Raw genomic sequence first — 12404 nt, forward strand, 5'->3', positions numbered from 1 at the left:
TATTAAGCATCTTGCAAAAGGCTTAGCAAACTAGTACAGGAAAAACAGATAGTCACTCCTAGGGCTGTATGAGGGCAAAGCCAGGCTCCTCCCCTCACGAGCTATTGCCGAGATCATCCTAAGGCATCCTCTGTCCCGTCATCCAGGCCTGACAGTTTACCATCCTAACATTTTCAGCTGCGCTATTTTTTTCAGGCTTTAAAACTTTTATTTAAAGTATTTAAAAATTTGTGCATTCCAATAATTAAACCTGTTTGAACTACAACAAAAAAAGCACTCGGATTTTATAACCTGTTTTGAAATGATAAGTTGAGAGACAAAGTCACATATTGTGTGGTGCTTTTGTTTATTTTTCATGAAATGTGTCCATTGCCAAAGGCCCTGGGCTCACGGGTCAACCTCTGGTCCCTCTATGTAAGTGAGATGTGTGGGTAAGCTCATTCCAATCCCTCATGGAAAGCCCTTTTGTGTGTCAGGGGTGGGGATGGGGGCGGTGGGGGGGAGGGGAGGCGAGAGGGTGTTGGGGGGAGGGGGGCAGACCCCAGCACAAGGGAGAGGGGAAGGGCCCACAGGTGTTGATTTTGTTATTGGCTGTGACTGAGCCTGTACCAGGCATGCTGTGCTTGAATTAGCTCCACATTAGAAGTTTATAAAACCCTATCATCTTTGGTGTCCTCTTAAAAAAATTTTTTTTTTTAATACTGAAGCAATACTGTATTATGTTTAAGGTTTTTGGGTCCCAGAATGTCTTTAGAAGAATTGAATATTTTCCATTGGGTAGTTTCCCTCTTCTTTAGGTCTACTTCCTGTATGTTTTTCTATTGGGCAGAAAGATTAAGTCACTGCTAAGTGAATATGGTATTTATATAAGCTTTCATTATAATGCATATTTCTTTTTTATTATTCGAATCATATATTAGACAAATACATATTGCCTTTATCTTTTCAAGATATGCAGCAAATTCATGATGAAAAAATAAAAATACATTCATTTATACTATTAAAACTTTCAGAAGGAAATATAGGAAAAAAATTTTTTATGTCTGAAGTTAGGCAAAGATTTCTAAGATATTATACCTAAAATACAACATATCATTAGAATTTTAAAAATTGTGCACCTCCAAAGATGGATATAAGAATGAAAAGAGGAGAACAATCGTGATCAGGTGTTTCATTTTCCTTCTCAGGAAGGAAAGTGGCAGGATTTACATTTCCACAAACTTTAAGCTTAGTTACTGGTCCTTCTAACAACAATGACTGATACTTAAAAAGCCTAAAAAAAAAAAAAAAAAAAAGAATGAAAAGACAAGAAACAGACTTGGAGAAAATCACATAAAGCTCCTGTGCCAGGACTATATAAAGATATCTCAAAACCCAATAATAAGAAAATGAAAAACACAATATAGGATGGATAAAAGATTTGAACAAACACTTTACAAAGAAGATCTCTGTATTGCTGGTAAACACATGGAAAGATGATAGGCATTAATAATCATTACTACTACTAAGTCACTTCAGTCGTGTCCAACTCTGTGTGACCCCACAGACAGCAGCCCGCCAGGCTCCCCCATCCCTGGGATTCTCCAGGTCAGAACACTGGAGTGGGTTGCCATTTCCTTCTCCAATGCATGAAAGTGAAAAGTTAAAGTGAAGTCACTCAGTTGTGTCTGACTCTTTGCAACCCCATGGACTACAGCCCACCAGGCTCCTCCGTCCATGGGATTCTCCAGGCAAGAGTACTGGAGTGGGGTGCCATTGCCTTCTCCAGGAAAATTCAAAATGCTAACACAATGAGATACATAGAGACAGAGAGAGGACTGATAAGACAAATAGCTGAGGAGATGGAATTTATTGGTGAATATAGACAAAGAAATCAGATTGATTATATTCTTTGCAGCCAAAGATGGAGAAAATCTATACAGTCAGCAAAAACAGGACCGAGAGTTGACTATGGCTCAGAGCATGAACTCCTTATTGCCAAATTCAGACTTAAATTGAAGAAAGTCGGGGAAACAACCACTAGACCATTGATGACCTAAATCAAATCCCTTATGATTATACAGTGGAAGTGACAAATAGATTCAAGGGATTAGATCTGATAGACAGAGTGCCTGAAGAACTATGGATGGATGGACGTTCATGACATTGTACTGGAGGCAGTGGTCAAGACCATCTCCAAGAAAAAGAACTGCAAAAAGGCAAAATGGTCATCTGACAAAGCCTTACAAATAGCTGAGAAAAGAAGAGAAGCTAGAGGCAAAGGAGAAAAGGAATGATATAACCATTTGAATGTGGAGTTCCAAAGAATAACAAGGAGAGATAAGAAAGCCTTCCTCAATGATTAATGCAAAGAAATACAGGAAAACAACGGAATGGGAAAGACTAGAGATCTCTTCAAGAAAATTAAAGATACCAAGGGAACATTGCATGCAAAGATGAGCGCAATAAAGGAGAGCAATGATATGGATTCAATCCTGAATATTCACTGGAAGGACTGATGCTGAAGCTGAAACTCCAATACTTTGGCCACCTGATGCGAAGAACTGACTCATTGGAAAAGACCCTGATGCTGGGAAAGATTGAGGGCAGGAGGACAAGGGGATGACAGAGGATGAGATAGCTGGATGGCATCACCGACACAACGGACATGAGATTGAGTAAACTCCGGGAGTTGGTAATGGACAGGGAGGCCTGGTGTGCTGCAGTCCATGGGGTCACAAAGAGTCAGACACGACTGAGTGACTGAACTGAACTGATAAAGACCATATAGGCTGTTCTCATACAAAATTATTTTCTATAAAAACTGAGAATTAAATGACACATAATAATGCACATTTCTTAATATTTTATGTGACAATTGGATATATTTGGTTCAACAACATAAAACATTTTAGAAAAGGAGAGAGAAGTGTTCGTGAAGCACTAGGTTGGCGCCGTGCCTGCAACCCCCTCTTCTGAAAACTAGTTCTTCCTACAATAAAGTTGCTAGAGTGGTCCCCGAGGGAAACCAACCCTGATATCTTGGTCGCAGCTGATTGAACCAGCTCTGTCCAACCCAGAGACAATCAGATGTAAGCTGTATTTGCGGGAGGTTAACAGCCTTTGACTGTTAACCAAGCCAGGCTTCAGCAATACGTGAACCGTGAACTTCTTGATGTTCAAGCTGGTTTTAGAAAAGGCAGAGGAACCAGAGATCAAATTGCCAACATCCGCTGGATCATGGAAAAAGCAAGAGAGTTCCAGAAAAACATCTATTTCTGCTTTATTGACTATGCCAAAGCCTTTGACTGTGTGGCTCACAATAAACTGTAGAAAATTCTTCAAGAGATGGGAATACCAGACCACCTGACCTGCCTCTTGAGAAATCTATATGCAGGTCAGGAAGCAACAATTAGAACTGGACATGGAACAACAGACTTGTTCCAAATAGGAAAAGGAGTAAGTCAAGGCTGTATATTGTCACCCTGCTTATTTAACTTCTATGCAGAGTACATCATGAGAAACGCTGGACTGGAAGAAACACAAGCTGGAATCAAGATTGCTGGGAGAAATATCAATAACCTCAGATATGCAGATGACACCACCCTTATGGCAGAAAGTGAAGAGGAACTCAAAAGCCTCTTGATGAAAGTGAAAGAGGAGAGTGAAAAAGTTGGCTTAAAGCTCAATATTCAGAAAACGAAGATCATGGCATCTGGTCCCATCACTTCATGGGAAATATGGGAAATAGATGGGGAAACAGTGGAAACAGTGTCAGACTTTATTTTTCTGGGCTCCAAAATCACTACAGATGGTGACTGCAGCCATAAAATTAAAAGACGCTTACTCCTTGGAAGGAAAGTTATGACCAACCTAGATAGCATATTCAAAAGCAGAGACATTACTTTGCCAACAAAGCTTCGTCTAGTCAAGGCTATGGTTTTTCCTGTGGTCATGTACGGATGTGAGAGTTGGACTGTGAAGAAGACTGAGTGCCAAAGAATTGATGCTTTTGAACTGTGGTGTTGGAGAAGACGCTTGAGAGTCCCTTGGACTGCAAGGAGATCCAACCAGTTCATTCTGAAGGAGATCAGCCCTGGGATTTCTTTGGAAGGAATGATGCTAAAGCTGAAACTCCAGTACTTTGGCCACCTCATGCGAAGAGTTGACTCATTGGAAAAGACTTTGATGCTGGGAGGGATTGGGGGCAGGAGGAGAAGGGGACAACAGAGGATGAGATGGCTGGATGGCATCACTGACTCGATGGATGTGAGTCTGGGTGAACTCCGGGAGTTGGTGATGGACAGGGAGGCCTGGCATGCTGCGATTCATGGGGTCGCAAAGAGTCAGACACGACTGAGAGACTGAACTGAACTGAACTGAACAGCCTTTGACAGAGTTGACTGGGAAACTCTGCCTGACCAGCAGGGTCTGTTGGATAGGGATGAACTGATGAGGAGTTCACACAAAGAAAGCTGGTCAGTCACGCTCTGCGTCAAGAGTTTTCCACATGGCCACAGAAGTCGGGGAACCCAGGATGCAGAAACAGAAATGGAGGATGCCTTATATTCTCCCAAGGGACCCTACTCCCACAGGGCCATCTGGTCACCCAAGTGCAGTTTCTCCAAGCGAACTCGAAGAGTCCCTCTCAGAAATAATTTAATCAAGTCCCTTCTACAGGTAAGAAATACCAAGGCCTAGAAGACAAAGTAGCCACATAGTTATTAGCAGTGCTCGTGGGAGGGGAGCTTAGGTTTCTTGATTTCTAAGGTGGTTCTTCCAGCTGCCTCATGAGGCCTCATGAGGTGCTACCTCGTGTTTTGATACTCCATGGTGATCATATAAGCGTGCTTTCAGTTCAGTTCAGTTGCTCAGACGAGTCTGACTCTTTGGGACCCCATGGACTGCACCACGCCAGGCTTCCCTGTCCATCACCAATGCTCAGAGCTTGCTCAAACTCATGCATGTCCATCGAGTTGGTGATGCCATCCAACCATCTTATCCTCTGTCGTCCCCTTCTCCTCCTGCCTTCAATCTTTCCAAGCATCACACAAATTAATATTACCTGGATATTTGTTCAGTATATTTCAGAATATGTTCATAATATTTGTTTCAGAATATTCAGAATATTTGTTTTCAAACATGTTCAGGATATTTTTTCCAGTGCATTTACTTAGCACCTGCTAAGTGGCTAGAACTGAGCTATTACAGAAACTGAGGGGGAAAAGAAAGTACAGGCTGTACCCTCCAGTCATTTAGAGTCTGAGGAACCATACAGATCAATCTATTTTATAATTAAGTAAAAATAATGTGAGTCTATAGAATGACAGAATAAGGGCTATTATTACAAGGGATAAAAAAGACTTAAAATTATTTTTGTTTTTTTTTTTTGCCTTTTGGGAGGTTGATAGTGCTTGACTATGTGATGCATAGAAAAGGACATGAAGTCAAAGGAAAAGACTCAAAAAGAAGGATGCATGATGGACTGGGATTGACTGGTAGTGCCTGCTCTGTGGGTGCTGGGAGTGTTGTATTTTGTTGTTGTCATGTTTCTTGTGGAGGTGGATCAGTTTTACGTAAAGGTGGACGCACAACATTCCTGATGCAAGAAACAGCCTGAGCAAAGACTTAAGAATGAGTGTGTGTGTTTGAAAGGTTGTGGGAAGACTGATTTAAGGGAATCAAGAATGGGGGCAGTACAAGAATGACAAGTGGAAGTGTTTGATTTTGTGACATAGTGTGAATGAAAGCTCCATAACTCCTCAGGGGTCAGGTGTGTCGGGGGGTGAAGTAGGGGTGGGGAGTGGGCTGGGGTGGGGTGAGTGAGACCCGTCTGCCCCTTACCCTTCCCTATGTCCGTAGCACAACACTGGTTTACCTGTTTTACATGTTGGGACTTCGTGTAAAAAAGTTTTTGCCTTTGAAGAACTGTTCCTCATTTTAATAAAACAAGTTTAAAAATCACTGGTATAAGCAAGGAGCGTCTCGGGAAGTTTTGCTCCGTGAACTTGATGCTTTAGGAAGACTCACGGAGTACTAGTTTGTAGACTGGATCTGAGAGGACTAGGAGGGCTCTGTTGCAATTTTCAAGTGTGAGGAGACATAGCTCTGATTTAGGATTAGGGAGGCTGAACCAGGGCAGCAGGTAAGTAATAAGAACCATTTCAGAGGCAGAGTCAGGGAAGGAGAGGCAGTCTCCAGCCAAGAAAGAAAGAAAATGAAATTTTGTAAATCTCACTAACTTGGGCTGAAAGTAATTTACCTTGGAGACTATAAATTTTGTAAGAGTAGGGATTATGACTGTCTAGTTTCCTTAGGAAGTTACCTGGGACATAGTAGGTATTCAATAAATATTTATGCCCTAAAAAAAAAAGGTGGTATATAACTATTAGGATGATTTTTTGCTGCAAATAAGAGAAATTTTGACTTCAAACTGGCTTAAAGAATAAGGATATTTATTAGATCAGAGACAGAGTAAGTTCAAGGCTCAGCACAATCAACAGCTAAGTGATGTCACTAATGACCCAGGTTCTCTCCCTCTTTTCACTCAATACCCCTGGCATTGGCTTCATCTTAAGGTGCTACTACTCAGGTTACAGGATGGCTGCCTGCTGTGATCAAGGCACAGGCTTCCTGTTGAAGGACAGCAGAAGGGAAAGAGAAACCTTTCCCCTAAATATAGACTAAACATCCTGAGTTCCTGTCCCCATTCTCATCAGCTGGAAGAATGCCTTATACTCATTGGCTTTGAGCTCCATCCCAGTCTAACCTTGAGGCTGGGGCGAGGATCATTTCCTCTGAGTGTTGGGGAAGGGAAGATTAGATACGTGAGCAAAGTTGGAGTTTGCTAAAAGAACACAAGAGGGAAAAGGTGCTGAGTTGAGTACACTTGAAATTCAATGTGTGGTTTGAGGACTAGCAGCCGCAACATCACCTAGGACCTGTTAAAAATATAAAAGCTTAGGGCTCACCTCAGGTTTCAGGTGGCGCTGGTGGTAAAGAACCTGTCTGCCAGGGCAGGAGACCTAAGAGATGTGGGTTTGATCCCTGGATTGGGAAGATTCCCTGGTGGAGGGCATGGCAGCCCAGTATTCTTGCCTGGAGAATCCCATGGACAGAGGAGCCTGGAGGGCTACATACAGTCCATAGAATTGCAAAGAGTTAGACATGACTGAAGCGACTTAGCATGCAAAGGTCCCTAAACTAGTGTGTGCATTTTAGCAAGATTCCCCAGGTGATTCATATACATGTAAGTAACATTTGAGAAGCATTGCCCTACACCGTGTATTTTCTTTCTAGGACTTTTGCCTGGCATGTAAAATAGATGAACATCTACGTCTTCTTCAAGACCAGGTGTAAAGAATTACCTTCGGTGCTGTCACTCCTGAGCTTCCCTGGCATTTTGTTCCTACCTCTATCATATCTCTTCATCTCATTGTTTTATAGTTAGTTGTTTAAATTATCTTAGAATTTGTGTTTCCATTGCGCAGGGCATGGGTTTGATCCCTAGTCGGAGAACTAAAATCCTTCAAGCTGCACATCATGGTCATAAATAATACATAAATAAACGATACTCAAGGCAATGGCAACCCACTCCAGTACTCTTGCCTGGAAAACCCCATGGACGGAGGAACCTGGTAGGCTGCAGTCCATGGTGTCTCGAAGAGTTGGACACGACTGAGCGATTTCACTTTCACTTTTCATTTTCATGCATTGGAGAAGGAAATGGCAGCCCACTCCAGTGTCCTTGCCTGGAGAATCCCAGGGACGGGGGAGCCTGGTGGGCTGCCATCTATGGGGTTGCGCAGAATCAGACACGACTGAAGCGACTTAGCGGCAGCAGCAGTGAGTTTCCATCCATTCATTCATTTATTCAACAGATTTTATTGAATTCCTATAATCCCTGGAGGCACAACAATGAACAAATTGCCCTTCTCCATGAAGCTTAAGTTCTAGCTAGAGGAGAGATGTATTTTAAAATATATGCTTTGTTATATGTATTTGTGGAATGGATTAATTAATCCAACAAATATTTATTGAACACTACTGTATGTGGTGATAGACAGGGAGGCCTGGCATGCTGTGATTCATCAGGTCACAAAGAGTCAGACATGATTGAGCGACTGAACTGAACTGAACTGAACTGTGTGTTAGGCACTGCTGTAGGCACTGGTAGGACATGAGTGAATAAAAACAGGTACAAATCCATATATTTAGTGCTTTTTATCTTCTAGTAGGAGTCACAGAGAGACTGATCCATGGTAAATAGGTAAATAATTAGTATTTTTTTAAAAAAGATAATGCTGTTTAAGTGTTGCACTCAATATGTCAGCAAATTTGGAAAACTCAGCAGTGGCCACAGGACTGGAAAAGGTCAGTTTTCTCCAATCCCAAAGAAGGGCAATGCCAAAGAATGTGCAAACTATCATACAATTGTGTTCATTTCCCCTGTTAGAAAGGTTATGCTCAAAATCCTTCAAGTTAGCTTCAGCAGTATGTGAACTGAGAACTTCCAGATGTGCAAGCTGGGTTTTAAAAAGGCAGAGAAATCAGAGATCAAATTGCCAACATCCATTGGATCATCAAAAAACCAAGGAAATTCCAGAAAAAAAAATCTACTTCTGCTTCACTGACTATGCTGAAGACTTTCTGTGGATCACAAAAAACTGTGGAAAATTCTTAAAGAGATGGGAATACCAGACCACCTTACCTGTCTCCTGAGAAACCTGTATGCAGATCAAGAAGCAACGGTTAGAACCAGACATGAAATAACTGGTTCAAAATTGGAAAAGGAGTATGATAATGTTACATATTGTCACCTGGCTTATTTAAATTCTATGCAGAGTACATCATGCGAAATGCCAGGGAGGATGAATCACAAGCTGGAATCAAGATTTCTGGGGGAAATACCAACAACCTCAGAAAAGCAGATGATACTCTAATGGCAGAAAGTGAAGAGGAAATAAAGAGCCTCTTGATAAGGGTAAAAGAAGAGAGTGAAAAAATTGGCTTAAAACTCAGCATTCAAAAAACTAAGATCATAGCATCCAGTCCCATACCCATCAAGGCAAATAGATGGGGAAACAATGGAAACAGTGACAGATTTTATTTTCTTAGGCTTCAAAATCACTGCTGATGGTGACTGCAGCCATGAAATTAAAAGATGCTTGCTTCTTGGGGGAAGTGCTATGACAAACCTAGATATTGTATTAAAAAGCAGAGACATTACTTTGCCAACAAAGGTCCATGTAGACAAAGCTATGGTTTTTCCGGTAATCATGTACAGATGTGAGAGCTGGACCATAAAGAAGGCCAAGTGCTGAAGAATTGATTCTTTCAAATTATGGTGCTAGGGAAGATGCTTGAGAGTCCCTTGGATTGCAAGAAGATCAAACCAGTCAATCCTAAAGGAAATCAACCCTGAATATTCATTGGAGGGACTGATGCTGAAGCTGAAGCTCCAATATTTTGGCCACCTGATGTGAAGAGCTGACTCATTTGAAAAGATTCTGATGCTGGGAAAGATTGAAGGGAAAAGGAGAAGTGGGTGGCAGAGGAGGAGATGGTTAGATAGCATCACCAACTCAGTGGACATGAGTTTGAGTAAACTCTGAGAGATAAGGACAGAGGAGGATAGATGAGCCTGGCGTGCTGCAGTCCCTGGGGTCACAAAGGATTGGACACGACTTATCGGCCGAACAACAACAACCGGCCGAACAACAACAACAACCAATTGGAAAGTGATAAGTCCTATGAAACATGTGGAGCAAGTGAGGGCATAAATCAAAACTGCGGGGCCTTGGTGTGGCAATTTTAAATGGAGTAGTCAAGATGGGCCTCATTGAGGAGGTGGCAGTTTATGTTCTAGCGGGAAGAGTGGAGTATTCTGACGTGTGACTGAAGGAATGATGGTACCACAGGGAGAAGTAAGGACATCGCAACTGTGGGTCTTGTTGAAGGGAGGAGGCAAGATAGGCAAGATTGAGTTATTCTGGACTTGTTGAGGTAGAACTCTTGGTGAGATATTAAAAGGGAAATATCCTATAGACAATGAAAAATGTGGGCCTGGAGTATGCTGGTAAGATCAGGGTGGATATTTTAGATTCAGGCGTCATTAGTATGGTGGCTCAGATGGTAAAGCATCTGCCTACAATGCGGGATACCCGGGTTCGATCCTTGTGTTGGGAATATCCTCTGGAGAAGGAAATGGAAACCCACTCTAGTACTCTTGCCTGGAAAATCTCATGGATGGAGGAGCGTGGGGGTCACGAAGAGTCGGACACAACTGAGCGACTTCACTTTCACTTTTCACTTTCATGCATTGAAGAAGGAAATGGCAACCCACTCCAGTGTTTTTACCTGGAGAATCCCAGGGATGGGGGAGCCTGGAGGGCTGCCGTCTATGGGGTCGCACAGAGTCAGATACGACTAAATCGACTTAGCAGCAGCAGCAGCAGCAGCAGTATGGTGGCTCAGACGGTAAAGCATCTGCCTACAATGCGGGAGACCTAGGTTCAATCCCTGGGTTGGGAAGATCCTCTGGAGAAGGAAATGGCAACCCATTGTAGGACTCTTGCCTGGAAAACCTCATGGACAGAGGAGCCTGGTAGGCTACAGTACATGGGTCACAAAGAGTCAGACACGACTGAGCGACTTCATTTAGTATCGTGTCCAGATCTAAAAGTGAGAGCCACACTTTACAACTGGTTCACCCAGGTAAGACGCCAGATGGGAAAGAAACTCACGGCTGAACCTTGGTGAAGGCCCGGATTAAAGGAAGAAGACATTTTTCCTTTGCCCAGAAACATCACTGAGTCCTTCACTGAGGTCAGTGGTGAAACAAAGAAACTGTTTCATATTATCCTTCCTCTGTACTGATTATAGATAAAAGAATGTACATGGAAAGGGAAATATAGGAATTATGGGATGTAGAGCTTTAATACGTCTCTGAAAGGCTGTGATAAGCAGAAAATCATAACCTTCTGTATCTAGACAAGTTCAGTCCAACTGGCCAGGAAGAAACTGTCTGTCCTGTGACCTCTGCCTTGCCCTTGCAGCTTCTCCATAGCAGAGGCCTGGGGTTAGCACACAATCTTCAGGCCACTGAGCCAAGTCCAGGGACCTCGAGTTCAGCCCAGGCTTTGGAACTGACCTCTCCTTGGTGGTAGGCTCAGGGACGTGAACAGGAAAGAAACTCAAATCTTGGTTGTTATTTTCTTTGGACCCATGAAGGGTGCTCGTTCTTTTCTTCCTTCCCAGCGCCTTCCTCTCTTGGCTGAGCTTTGCCTCTCTGCTCTACACTGGTTCTCCAGAGCCAGTTCTGCCTTTATTTCATTAACACTCTCATATTCTCAGAGAGCTGTGGTAAGAAAATCATACTAAAGTGTGAATTCCCAATATTACTAGTTAATAGAACATAAGCCATTACTAGGGCTCCCCAGGTGGAGCTAGTGGTAAAGAACGCATCTGCCAACGCAGGAGACAAAAGAGACATGGGTTAGATCCCTGTGGGAAGATCCCCTGGAGAAGGAAATGGCAACCCACTCCAATATTCTTGCCTGGAGAATCCCCTGGACAGAGGATCGTGGTGGGCTACTGTCCATAGGGTTGCAAACGGTTGGACATGACTGAAGGAACTTAGCACAGCACATGGCCTTTACTAGAACTCCCTTGTTCATTGAGTGGACAAATATGTATGAACTATTATGTGACAAGTGTTGTGCTAGGTCCTGGAAATACAGTAGTGGATAAGTGACAGTTTCTGGTGTTCATGAAGTACCTAGCCCAGTTGGGAAACAATTAAGAGAGTCAAATGGTTAAAGCTGACATAGTAAGAAAGTGCTGCTGCTGCTGCTGAGTCGCTTCAGTCGTGTCCAACTCTGTGCGACCCCACAGATGGCAGCCCACTAGGCTCCCCTGTCCCTGGGATTCTCCAGGCAAGAACACTGGAGTAGGTTGCCATTTCCTTCTCCAGTGCATGAAAGTGAAAAGTGAAAGTGAAGTCGCTCAGTCTTGTGTCCGACTCCCAGCGACCCCATGGACTGTGGCCCACCAGGCTCCTTCGTCCATGGGATTTTCCAGGCAAGAGTGCTGGAGTGGGGTGCCATTGCCTTCTCTGAAGAAAATGCTAAGGTAGGGATAAATTGGGCTTCCTTAGGGTCCAGGGGTTAAGAACCCACCTGCCAAAGCAGGGGACATACACTGGATCCCTAGTCTGGTAAGATCCCACTTGCCCTGGAACAATGAAGCCTGTGTGCCACACTTACTGAGCCTGAATGCCCTAGAGCCCAGACTCCGGCTGCAACAAGAGAAGCCCCCACAAAGAGAAGCCAGAGCAGTGCAACAAAGAGTAGCCCCGACTCGCCACAACTAGAGAAAGCCTACAAGCAGCACTGTAGACCCAGTGCAGCCAAAAAACTAATCAG

The sequence above is a fragment of the Bos indicus genome, chromosome 14, assembly GCF_029378745.1.
Source record: "Bos indicus isolate NIAB-ARS_2022 breed Sahiwal x Tharparkar chromosome 14, NIAB-ARS_B.indTharparkar_mat_pri_1.0, whole genome shotgun sequence".
NCBI lineage: Eukaryota > Metazoa > Chordata > Mammalia > Artiodactyla > Bovidae > Bos > Bos indicus.